The sequence below is a fragment of the Taeniopygia guttata genome, chromosome 2, assembly GCF_048771995.1.
Source record: "Taeniopygia guttata chromosome 2, bTaeGut7.mat, whole genome shotgun sequence".
NCBI classification, from domain to species: domain Eukaryota; kingdom Metazoa; phylum Chordata; class Aves; order Passeriformes; family Estrildidae; genus Taeniopygia; species Taeniopygia guttata.
Window position 1 is genome coordinate 68917263 of NC_133026.1, and position 14026 is coordinate 68931288.

Sequence of the window (14026 nt, forward strand, 5' to 3'; positions counted from 1 at the left end):
CCCAGCAGCTACATCCCTCTTGTCCACTGCTTTCATAATTATTTTTTCACTTCCTTCCAAACTGCCCCTTTTTTCACCAAGTGGTGTCCTCCCCACACAGAACTTTTCCTTTTCTTTAGCCTATTCAGCCAAGCTAGCTGCATAACGTCCAGTTCAGAACTTTCTAGGCTTCACAAGTATCTTTATATATTCCTGCTTTACACTGGTTACATCCTCATTTTGAAAATAAGTAACAGGATCTACTACAAGGCAAAGTATTCTGGCTGGATGAACACATCCTCTATCCAGTGCTAAGCCTTCCTAGAATGAGATGATTCCTGAACCACCAACAATCAAAATCTGCTGATGGTAAATTTACAGAGCTCTTATCACCTTTCCTCTTGGAGGACAAAGGCAGACCTTGGCAAAAAACTGTCTGAAAATGACTGTGCCCTAAAGACTTCAGAATCCTTAGGCTTCTAGTTGCAAATTTCTCCATACTTGCAGATGAGCTGGCCATGGCCTGACAAAAGGGCAGGACTAAAAACGTGGAATTCAGATACTTTACTTTATCTGTACCCTGGAATTTGAAGAGAAGTAGATAACAGATTCATTTCTGTTAAGTAAGAGTGAACTGTTGGAAAAAGATCTTCAGTGTCTCTTCCCTGCCTACAGAGGGTGAGTAGAAGCAGTCCAGCAAAAGCTGTTATCCCATGTCCTCTGCTACTCAGGCAGGAGCATAAAATGAAAGGTGCCATTCAATGGGGCTGGGGCTGCCTGTGGCATAAATAGTCTGTAAATATGACTATATGTGTGAATATGTCAGGAACTACCACAATAAAAACTATGTATAAGCAAGGACATGAAATGGAAGTTAAATAACTGGGTTTGAGAAAAAAAAAAAATCCCAAATATTTTACTATCTTGTTTCATTACTCTATTTTCTTATAGAATAATTCAGCCTATAGCCTCTCTTCTAAATAATAATTCTGCCTTTGAACTAACCTAACAAACTGCTACAATTATCAAGTTATCATAAACACCTCAATGCTTTAAACAATTTACTGACACCTGCCAATCCAAAGCTGTATTTCAGATTAAGGAATATAGGTCACCTGCTGTACATATCCAGAATGAAGAACACGTGAAAAATACACCGACATCAAAATCCATGGAAACTAATATAAAGAACTCTGAAATCTTTTAATGAGTAATACATTTTAATTACTACACATTTTCCTACACTTGAAGCTTTAACTTTAGTACATAAAATTTTCTTTTTTGTTTAAAAGCAAAAGGCTTGGGCTTTGTCACCAAAGTGCTGGCACTTGAAGAGCAAGGGAAAGAGAGGAAATGTACCAGTTGTTCTAATATTCATCACAAAGATCAAAATAAAAGGAGAACCGCACAATATGGCAGAGATTTAATGCTGAAATTAAATATTCTTTGTACATTCCAAAATAAATTTGTTTTGAGTAAGTGAACAGCCTTTGAAATATATAATACAGAGCTGCACATTTTCATCATTTCCCCACCCTCTCTCTGCCATTCAATGTGCACAGCTAAGAAAGAAGAGAAGAATGGAAAGGAACTGAAGCCTGACTGCTGTTCACACTTTAACTTATATGTTATGTACACAGTGTTTTACTGTGAACTGACTTGGAACAGAGCTTGTGTGAAATTTTCATACTAAACTCACATTTTTCATTCAACAAAACACAGTCACTCTGAAGGTATCACATGTCTAGATGCTATTTCTCACTGGTGATCTTTCTGCCCACTCCAATCTTATTAAAGCCTATTAATTAGGAAACTCAGATGGGGTATATACCCAGATTCAAGCCCCCGCCTAGCTGGCTGTTTCACAGCAACAAGACCGTCTAACCACCAAGTATCTCCCCTTTCAAGTGTTCCTGCTGGAGCTGTTATAGCTTGTACTAGTAGCAGGCAATATACCATCAAAAAGAAAAAAAAAAAAAAAAAAAAAAGGCAAAAAATAGTGGTCATCTCGGTCATATCTCTGGAGTTTTGGAAGGCAATAAACACCAGTCACGTAGCCTAAGCCAATAGCTTGATCATGGACTCCCCTGCAGGTTTGTGGTCCCTCCATCCTACCCCAGGTGAAAGGATTTGATACAGAAGTTGAGCACATTCAGGGCAGAGAGGTGGAGGCACACAGATGCTGGTTTTACAAGAGAGAGTACGAAGTCAAAGGGAATTCAACAACACTTCACCCACTTCAGTGTCCTTGAAAAATCCCCAGAAGTGCTGATCCTTATGTGTCTCTCTACACTTGAGAATTGTGCCCGAGTGCCTTGTATAGGTTCTACAAACAAGAGACAGAGAAGCGCCTCACAGGCAAAGTAAAGAAAACAGCAAGCAGATTCTCCAAGGCAACCTGTACCACGTTTAATGACAGAAAAGCATCACTACATGGCATTTTCTCAAAGTGGTAGGTATCTCTGATTCTGGGAATGACATTCCTGGGAATTCTTCCCATGCCTGTTCCTTTGAACAGTATTATAAATCTCCATACATAAGATTTTATGTTAAAGCAAGTGTATGGCATATTTGCTTCTCAAATTTTATATCACGATCACAGAATTATTCTGCCTCTTAAGTGAAGTGTTTGCTATGAAAAAATAGCTAAAGACAGGATGAGATCATATTTATGCCCTAAAGAAAATCTACCTCATTCCAAAGCCTCCTCAAGTTTAATACTGATGCACTAGTAAAAAAATATATATTTGCATATATACATAAGAACAAAACCAAAACAAGCAAAAACATATAAGCTGAAACTTAGGTTTCCAGACCAAACAGCATATGCCCCTACCTTTTATTGCAAATGAATGACCTTTAGCTGTGTCTGCACATTACTATTATGTCAATGACAGATCTGATTCAAGTCTTTATACCATTTACTTTGAGGTTTTTACTCCTACTGTAGGCCACTATCCTTCAGTTGTGCTGACTCACAAAGTGTTTACCCAGTCATATTCTTGATAGGATCCTCTCAATATTATTAATAATTTTTAAAAATGCCAAAGAAATAATTTCAAAACCACACAAATTTGCAGGGTACTAAAAAAACCCCAAACCCTACAGATTATTTTAACAGATCTTCCTGAATGTATTACAGTGCAAATATTTGAACTGCGCAACAGAGAGAAAGCACATTCTGATAGTGAATAAAGGTTAGCAGTACCATGTTGTGCAATATCTACACTGTATCTCCTCCTCATGGAATCATAGCCTTGATACTTTAAGTCCCTTGTTTTCTCTCCCCCATCTGTGATCACTGTGCACTCTTTCTTGACAAATTTGTCCCTACACGAGCTGTGGATCCCTCTCCTAGTTTTTGCACTGCTATTTGAACATGCCAGTTCTCACAGAGCTCTTTAATATACCACTTTTCAAACATTGATTCATGCAGGGTCTTTTACTATCTCAGCATCAAATAACTGAAGTAGTAAATTACTTTTTTTTTTTTTTTTTTGTCAATTTGACATGTTTTGGGAGGTTTAGGCTGGATATTAGGAAAAATTTCTCCAATGAATGAGGGGGTCAACATTAGAACAGGCTGCCAAGAGAAGTGGAGTAGTCACCATCGCTGGAAATGTTCAAAAAACAAGTCTACATGGCATTTCATTATATGGTATAGAGGGTATGGTGGGACTAGGTTGAAGGTTGGATTTGATGACCTTGGAGGTCTTTTCCAACCTGAATGATTCTCCATTCCCCAAGATCAGTTTGAACAGTCTGCCTAAGGGTGATCATACCTCCTCCAAACGCCTTGTCGACTATAAGCTCTGTTGGGTAGGCACTATGTACACACAGCATTAACACGTTTTGTAAATTGCTGGAAGTTCTCATTTTTCATTGGTCTTGAAGGTTGGGATTTTTTGTTTGTTTGTTTTAAAGCTGTTAAATGTGACTTGCAATGTATCCTCCTAACACCAGGAGGTAAGCCAGGGTCAGGTGCTGCTCAGCTGTTTCCAGAAATCACAATGCAAAAAGTGACTCTGGTTATGGTGAGAAGAGTGCTTCACCTGATGAACATACATGCAATGACACTGAAGACAGAGAGAGAAGACGCATAAACAACATCTTTGACACTGATAATGATACCAAGGAAGAGCTGGAATAGACATTAAAAGTAGATAATAGAAATGCATCATGTTATCATGAAATTACAAGACAAGCATTCATGTCTGCTGGGACACTGCTTCTCAGTTCTTTGGTAATGGCTGCCTACTTCTTCAGCAATTTCTGGGTCAGAAGAAAACCAGAACATTGCTTGCCAGTTCTGGGTAAGAAGAGAACCAGAACATTGCTTACCAGTCCTCCCAGACTGCTTAATACTGCTTAATAAAAAAAACAGAAATAGTGATCAGAGGCAGCTGGCTCCACCTCAAAGATTTTTTTTTCCCTAAAAGGGAAAGTGGGATGGACAGAACAACATTCCAATGGGAAAGTTTATTAACACTTTGAATTGAAAAAAAACAATCAAAAAGATGCTGTGCACCATCACTGTCTTCAACAACTGATGTAATAAGAGGGGAAAATGAAGAAAACTGGTGCATCATAAGAGACTTCTGGAGCAGGGAAGGCAGGTCACTGTCACATCCAGAATTTCACAATCACTTTTGGTGGGAGATAAGTGACTATATTCTGACAGCAAATGCATGTGCCATCAGACAACACTGTGTGGCTTACTTCCTGCCATCAGGCATCAAATATGTCTAACCTCAGTAGTGACAAAGGACAGGACAAGACTTCAAATGGGTACCCTAAACTGGAAAGATCTCACAGATAAATACCTATGAAGTTTCCCAATGGATGAATCTCCTGGAAATCAATGAACTGAAATTGGCTATTTCTGAAAGATACTTAATCAGTCTACAACTACAGGCTCTGAACTGTAATTGGCAGGAGTAATTAAAAATCCTTTGAAGAGGTAGTTGGATGAAGCATTGTCAAAACAGTCCATTCTTGCTTTAAGAAGAGAAGGTCCTCCCAATCCTCCTTACCTATGGCCACATGAACAATATCAGAGGGAAAAGACATCTCACATTGTAGGAATAAGAATGAATCCACCCCAGTTATTCTGAGGCCCTGTGCAAAAGCATAGAATTGGGAAGCACATGTAATGTGTCTGAGGAACAAGGAAGGATTCAGCACTATCTCAATATTCAGAGGAGGTAAAAGATGGGGAAAGTGGGGGAAGGGGAGAAGACCAAAATCCCTCCTGTGATATGGTAAATCCTCAGCTTATAAGACCTGGGGGCAGGGAAGAATTTAGGCAGCAAGCTGACAGAACACCCCTTCCACCCCCTCACTAGACTAATTCTCCATGAGGATATTCAGCTTCAGTTTACATTTGTTATCAGGTCAGCTTTCTGTGCAATCTAAACAATAAAATACATGCAGGAGAGGTGGGCAAACTGAATGCATTCTAATTTATCACATAAAGTAGGGACAGCCTAATTCGTGTACTATTCCTACCCTCATTTACACAGGTAAGAAAGAGCAAAAGGGAGGAAAAACTCCTGGGGGGGATGGTATGGGGGGTGGTGGGAAAAGCCTTTTTATTTTGCTAAAGGACCCCAGGGAAGGGCCCCTGAAGCAGAGGCCCTGCTTTTACAAATGCTTCCCTTTCCTTACACGGTTCCTTTAATACAAGTAAAAATTTCAAATTCCTCATTTGTTTAGCCTGAAATCCCTTGCACATTTCCCACAAACTACTTCCTTTTCTCTCTTTTTAGCTGGACTCCCTCTCTTTTTAATGAAGAGAAGTTCAGAGAGTTTTTCCCATGAATAGATGGCGGGCACCTGGGAGTTATGAATTTTAAAGTGATCATTTTCTTTCAGCCCCACTGGACAATGGCGATCTCCTTTTGACTCACTTTCACAGCTTTGAGAGGCTCTCAGATCAGCCACATTCCAATCAGACTGGAGTCAGATCAGAGCCAGGCTGGACTGCATCAAGGTCTCTTGCACAGAAAGACAAGGAGCAGATGGCCAACACTGAGCTCTCCTCCCCTTTTCAGAGTGCAATGGAAGGCAATGTGGGAAAGCGTTCCCCCAGCATTGCCTATTGATTTCTGAATAGGACCACCACATGCCACCAGCCTGTAGGTATGAACCTCTGTTAACAGATGGTGAGATCATTATGAGCAATTAATTCCTTTAATGTATCAGTGGGAACATGTTGGAAAGGGTGATGCAAGCACAGAGTGAATAGTGAACTTCTCATTCCTCAGGGAGGGCTGCGGCTACATCACTGAGGGATGGGAACAGTCTTTCAAGGCTCTGTGCATACTGAGAACCAGAGTTAGCCATTTGGTCCACAGACACAAGGCATGGTTTTTATTAACTAATCATCCCTCCCTCGTTGATATGTGATTAACAACAGATTTCTTTCTAGGTCATTTTTGGAGAGACAAACAAATCAAAACAATGGGGGAAAAAATCCCGAACTATCAACACGGCAGGAACACAGGGAATTTGGTCACAAAGACAAGGAGGGAATATCGCTACCAAACTTTTTGTTACATAAAATGTGATTTAGACTGGCTATAAATTAAAAAGGAGACAGACTATTTTGAACACAACTATGTGTATATAAATAAATGTGAAGAATTCATAATAGGTCTTAGCACTGAAAATAGAGGCATACAAAATAAGCCCTTAGCAGGCTTGTCAAAAAGTAACTATGAAAGGAGCTTACAAGTAAGTTATAGGTTGCACAATTTTAATATAGATACCATATTGAAATGCAGAGAAGTCCACAGAAAATGCTGCATATTTACTGCTATTCATTGTGATTCCAGTAAATTAAAATTCACTGTGCTAATAACAACTCTAAGAGTAGGACATTCCCGCATCATCTGCTTTACATGCATTTATATGACAGGCTTTGTTGTGGTGGTTCTTTTTTTTTTTTTTGCCTTCATTTTAAAGACAGAAGGAAAAACTGAAAGCACAATATAGATGGCTAGTTAGCTCTTGGTCTTAAAGATGACAGCAGAATGTGAACAGGAAATACAGGCAACTATTCACTTATTCATATTTAAATGACACTTTTTGCTTGTAATTAAGACACTCAAGTCGTGTCTCTGTTCATGAAATTTACATAACTGTACAATAGCTTGCCTAAGTGAACAGCAAATGGTAGTTAACCTTGAAGTGTATTATCTTAATTGAATAAATCTGGCTATAGTTCAATAAATTTAAACAGAAATATGTCTTTAAAATGCTAAAATAATTTTTAAAAATTCATTTGCTTTTACATCTTAAGATGGCTTGCTGCTTTTCTTCTAGATTTTTATTTCTGTTGTAACATTGGTCCTTTAAAAAAAAAGAAACCACTGCAGAACAACAAAGACATTGATACATGCTTCCTGTTTTCTCCTTATTGTTCGTGGTTTGAGTCAGTGTCACATTCTGGAAAGCCTTGATAAGAATATCAGAATATTGAATCAAAATGTATAACTTGCCTGTTTGAGATAGTCCCTTACCTACATTCCCTGTCCCTATTGGACTTGTGTTCTTCCCCTCCCCCACCATGTACCAGCTGAGTACCCCATCACACAGTGAGAAACCTAGGTGGGAGAATATAGATTTTTGCATAGGTTAAATAGAAAAGCCACATTCCACCACTCTCCCATTTAAATCAGATTTACATGGGGTGTAAATCCCCTCAGAATAGAGCCATTCACAAGGAGCTCAGAATGATCCCCTCACAACACTGATTACATTAAATCAGTAGCAATCATGTTTCCTGGATTATGTAGTTACAGCAAGAGAAACTGTGCCGTGTATTTATATTTGTGTGAAATAAGTTAATGAGAAGCCACCTGTGCCTTGTATCAGTTTACAAGAAAAAGCAGAGGAACACAGGTGTTTTAGAAATATTGTTGTGCATTTTTACATGAATTTTCAAACACTAAAAATGAACATATTGTTACTAAATTCAGTTACATACACATTTTGAGTGACAATATTTTGGATTTTGTTTGGGGTATTTTGTAATTCTTAAAGAATTACAAAAGGCTGGTATCTTGGCCATCAGCAAGAGCTATAATTTGGGCTTTTCTGGCTCCCACAATGTTCACCATTGTACCTTATGCAACACTGACTGTACATGCTCAGTTCTTATCCACATTGCTAGTGAGAAGCATTCACACTGTGAATTACCATTTTTCCCAGCATCTAGCGCTACTCAAAAGACAGCACAATAATACACTAGAAATGCCTTTGTCTGTTAAAACATTATTCTTCATCACTACATGAAAAGCAAATTGTCTTTGTATAGAGGAAGAGTGGCACACAGTAGCTTTGGGAGCCAGGAGAAGGAATTTGTATCAATAGCTGACCACTTCATAGAAACACAAGCCAGATTCTTCCTCAGTAAGCAGACACATCGATGTTTTGAACAAAATTTTGACTGTACCTTTTTACGTCATTAACTGTACTAGAATGATTCCAAGAGGATCATTTGGTTTTGCCCTTAAGAAGAACATCCAGGGTTTTGGTTTTTTCTTGAGGTTTGGAGGGGAAAAGACCGCATTAACATGAAATGCTTAATCCCTTGACTTGAAGCACCACATCTAAAATGAAAGCAAATCAGAAAACCTCATCCTTTCAACAGGATCAGCTTGGGAAGACGATAATCAAATGATGAATCATGAAAATTCAAGACCAGCTTTCATTTTTTCTAAACACTTAAACAACTGTACTCAAAAGGGGTGTGTTCTTACAAGGTTATTGCAAATAGGTCTTGAAATTAGCAAGTAATGGGACAAATATCCTTCAAAGGCTATTCTCAATTTCCCCTATATTTTCTTTTGGCCTTCAAATGGAAAAGTAAAAATCAATATGCACAAAAAGATTCTGTCACAAAAGTCTTAAATCAAATACTTAAAGGACTAGAGTGGGATGCAGCATATTACAATAGTTCCAGATGTTGATGGATTGCAAGAGAAAAAGGAACCCAGCCAGCAATTGAAAAATTACTCATTCTAGGACAGGAATATACTGATTTCCTTTCTCTCCAAAAATGCAGGTAATAAAATCTGCTCATTTTGCTCCTGACAAACATTATAATTGTAGTTTGCAACCAAGACAGCTGAAATCATTAGTCCTTCCCCAACAAACTGAAGTGGCTCAGTCTGTCTTGGCACAGTCACATGTATTTAGTCTAGATAAATCATACTTTAGAGGCTTATGAAATCCAGCTATTTGAGAATACTCCTAGCAATTCTACACACTCACTGGACTGTTTTGCCAGCACAAGTAGAACTCTACTTCATAAGCTTTGAGCAGAGGCTGAGTAGAACTCCAGTGGGTATCTGCCCACAGAACCTTGATTCTTCTGCTGTCAAAGATGGATTTGGATCTGACTTCTCATGTTTGAGAGGTTTTTTCCCCAAATCTTGGTGGCTAACTGTTCAGTACGTATCTATATGGACAGCTTTCGAAAATTAACACATTGTTTAGGAGCTCCCCATAAAGTCACACCACCTGCTGAACTTCAAGCTGCTCCTTAGGTTGCTGCCCATGCATTTCTCATACTAACAATTTATGGATATTTTATTAATTTTTCGGAAAGCAAAAAATTATATCCTGGATCACTTAAATATTTAATATATATTTTAAAATTCCAAAGTGTTGTAATTACCTTCCTTAATAAACAGTTTCACTCTTTACTAATATGTAGATTCTTTTTAATTATCATATCCGTAACAGCACTTTTCCATTACATGGGCACAGACATGACATAAAATTAGAAAAATGAATTACTTTAAATGAAGGAAAGTGAATCAGTTTGAATCTGAAAGCAGAGAACATTCTGGCAGTGGCAGCTGTGCAGATGGGGAGGCACTTCAGCAAGCTCCAGGATGTCTGAGCACTTGATTCTGGAGACAAAACCTCTTCTATTGTGGAGACCTAACCCTGGTCAAGGTACACTGGTGTCCTCAGAACCAAAAATTGACACAGGACAACTTATGAATATGCTTCCTCACAATTTTACTTCTTTTAGAAGGGCTGGACATTTTTTACATAAATTGAACTTTGTTACAAGCACACCAGTCCCAGTCTGCTGTTTCATTAGAGCAACTGACTTCAGTCAGATTACACAGGTCCTTCCAAGAGAACACTGCATTACCACTTTCACCCATACTTTCAAATGGAAAATAATTAGGACAGTGAAGTCATGCTTCAAATTCATATTACTTGCATTTTTTTAAGTAAGCTTGCAAGACTGGATAGCTACTTCAACTCAAACAGTCATATATAAATCAAGTCACAGTGGCATTCAGCACCAAAACCTCTGGCAAAAGAATGATCTGTTGCTTGCATACCTCACACATTAAGTACTTGCAAGTGCTCTAAGTTTTTGTTCATTTCTAACAGCATGTAAAAATCTTGTCTACAGCCACTATCTCCAGCCAGCAGTTCAATTTGATTGGAACCAGTCTGTAGAAGATGAGGAGGCAAAGAAATAGTTGGTACAAGCAAAAATCAAATTCCTCAAGCTCTGAATGTAATACAGCTGTTTGCAGCTTAATCTCTTCTCCAGAACCAGTTGAAACACACCAATCATAAACTGTAGGAAAGATGAAACTACCATCTGGAACATCTAGAGTTCAGGAGTATTTCCACAGGTATACATGCAAAAGCAAAAACTTCAAATGCCTAAGTTCTCCATAAAACACAAGCAGAAGCCAAATGATACACATCTAAGTGACATTAAGGTGTGGGGCTTCTGGGAAGAAAGGAAGATTGATTTGGGGGTTTGGGGGTTGAGGGGTTTTTTTGGGTTTTTTTGTTTGTTTTTAATTCTGAAAGTTTTCTTGGTCAGGACACTGACAAACCTGACCTCTAAAAATAGCTTCTATTGCCAACACTAATATTTATGGACAAAGACCTGGTTGAGTTCCCTACTTAAAAATGCAGAATATTTCCATACAAGAATGCAGGTAATTTGGAAGCTCCCCTATGTCTCACTATGTTCCAAGTCTATGAAACATTATGTTTGTTGGATTCAGAATCTCTTTGTCCCATAGGACAAGTTCCAAGGTAACAGGGCTTCATGACTTCATCACTGACCTGTTTTATCTGAGAGGCAAACTTCCAGCCTTTCTATCAGTAAGGTGAATTCACAGCCTGGTTAGCAATCCATTTTATAAAACCAGTTTAGTCACTTCCTTCAGTGCATATATTTGACCTGTAAGCATATTTTTAGGTCAAGGGTCTTGACAGGTATCATTAATCCCAGCATTTTTTAACCATATACTAGTCATTTAACTGCCTATTTCCAACTCCTTTGCAGAAGCATCCCGACAAAGCAGCTGGGCTTTTCTCATGTCACTGGAGTAGCTCCTTCAACAGAGAAACAATAGCTTTCAGCTAGAGAGGAAGAAAAGGAAACCAAAAGCCAAATTACAGCATGCTGCAACATGCCACCATGGTCTCATCAGAGTAGCATTAACAATTCCAAAGTTGGGGTTTTTTTCTTTCTTTCCAAGCCTGTCCTGCATAGATGGCAAATAACATGCAAACTTTGTCTTACTTTTCTCACAGAGGCAGCATCCTATAAGCAGCACACCTGAGCATACTTTCTTCACCATTTACTTTCAGAACAGCTGAAGATGTTAATTTCATTTTTATCATGAGGTGCTGTGTGCATATTTATATATTATGGGGTTGTTACTCTCCAGTCTCTTTCATACTGCCTCTCTGTGCATTTATGCTTGAAGATACCAATTCATAGGAAAAAAAAATGCACTGGAAGTCTACCTGTTGATTAAAATTCAAAAATATACAAGCCCATTTCTCAAAGATACCCATTAAGGCTCCTGTTAGACCCAACAAGAGCATTAGTGATGAAAATGCATTTGAAGTTTAAGCTGACTTCAGGAACTTAAAAAAAAATCCCAACACAGAAAGCATGTTTCTGCATGTCTTTGTAGTCTACAGTTGCCATTCTGATATTGTGTCATGTTAGAAACACAGATAGCTACAAAACTGGCTATGCTGCGCTGGCAAAGTGCCCTGTGAGCTCAATGCCCAGGTTTCATCAGAGTGTTATTTCTCATCCTCTGAAAGGCAATAAAAGTTTAGAGATGCTTAGTAGCATCTTTCCTGACTTGCATGAAAAGATGCCAAGCAAATACTGATGATAAAAGGTATACTCTTACAGAAGTTAAATCATAGCAGAAAGTTAAAATAAGGTTCTAATTACCTGAGCCTATTGCAACTTTTGTTGTTTGGTAAGTCATGGAGAAATCATCACTTAAACCAGTAGATAATTTAATAGCAACTTCAGCGTTCAAAATTCCCTTAAAATATAGCTGATTTAATTTTAAAGAAAGCTACAGAATACGATTCCCCAAAGTCTGCAGGGCATTTAGAGTCACAGGTGTATACAAGTACTTGGAGCAGACACTTATGGACAGTACTGTCATGCATCAAACCCAATACAGGTGCAGTACAAAAGGTATAAACCACATTATTGTGTGAGGATTAACCCAATAGCTTTGATATTAATAGGAGTGTAACCTTCCTGGAAAACAATGGGTTTGATGAAAGGAGCCTTCATCAGAGCTCTTCAATAACATATTGGTCATCTGACAAATGTTCTTCAGAACAGTCAGTTTCATCCAAATCTACTTCAGCAAAGGAATGGATGGTTGAAATCAAAATTTTCAAAAAAATTAAAAAGAGTTTTTGTCTGCCCTCTTCAGATTGTCAACACTCACACAACATTACTTCCAATTATAGTAGAGGAAAACATTGCAGAGGAACATCTCTCTGCCGAAGCATATCACAAGGCACCATAGTTTCAGACCAGCCTGCACTGAACCAGCCTGCCAAGAACCCCACAAGACACTTTTGCTTTGTCACATGGATAAGGTTCAAAGCCAGGAAGCAAGAGAGTTCACTTCTGACTGAGTTGGGAGGCATCCGAATATGAGCTGCTGACAGCAGCAGAGAGTAAGAATTTCACCTCGTGGGTGAGGATTCGAGACTGTTGTCTTTATTTTCTTCCCACCCCCACCCCCTCCCCTACAGTAGCCAAACACCCACCCTCCTCTGTAGGAATACTGGTTGTCCTTTCAAATTCTAAATTCAGTGCAGACAATCAAAAGAAAGACACGTCATATAGTCTGTAAGGGTCAAAAATTCCCTGCCTCTAAAATAAAATTTTCCAACTGTAAGTGTCAGATAGCAGAGGATTCTTTATCTTCATTGGCCACACAAATACTTTTGCACATCTGAATTTGTCTAAAGTCAGCTGTTAGCTACTTGCTTGTTATGTTGCACACCATTATTGCATAATCCATTTAATCTGTCATTGCTCAGTGTTGCTGATTAAAGACACCAATCCTGTATTTTTCCTTCATATTTTGGCTATTCATTCCTACTATCTCCAATGCATCAGTGTTAACCAAATAGCCAAGTAAGCTGAAAGCCAAACAATTGTTTGGTTTATGCAGGTTAGGAAACTCATCTGAGCAACAAACAACCTCAGTTTCACCCAGGAAGCACAAAAACCAGAACTGGCACAAGGGAGAGGCAAAAATAAGCAAATAGATGACAGTGGGAATTCTCTTTTCAACAGACACATTGAATTATGCCAGATAAAACAGATCAAGAAACTACAGTACTAACCTGTGAAATTAATCAGTGTAACACCTCAGTTTGGGAAGGATGTAGAGAATTATCTGTTAATAAAACACTAAATCAGGACTTGGTGCCCTAAACCATGTGCTTAGGTTCCTCAAAAGCCACTGAGAAAACACGTGGGTAAAATACTCCAGTTTGTTACAATGCAGTGATAGCATTCCAATTATCTCTTCTAGCTTTTAAATCTATGCAATTTATGTGAGAACAGTACTACCCTTTCTCAAATATACTGGTATATTAGAAATTTATCAACCCCCTAACAAATTATTTACATTTCTTAAGAAAGAATTTGCACCTCTTATCCATTAGTTTAATCCCTGCTATGAATACCTTAAGAAGAGTTACTTGC

At 38.4% G+C, this 14026-nt stretch overlaps 1 long non-coding RNA gene across 12 annotated transcripts in view; it reads right to left on the reverse strand.

Moving 5' to 3' along the window:
- The window catches only part of LOC115493779 (uncharacterized), a 399735-nt gene that overhangs the window by 346485 nt on the left and 39224 nt on the right, over positions 1-14026 (reverse strand). The gene's annotated exons all lie outside the window — the stretch shown is intronic.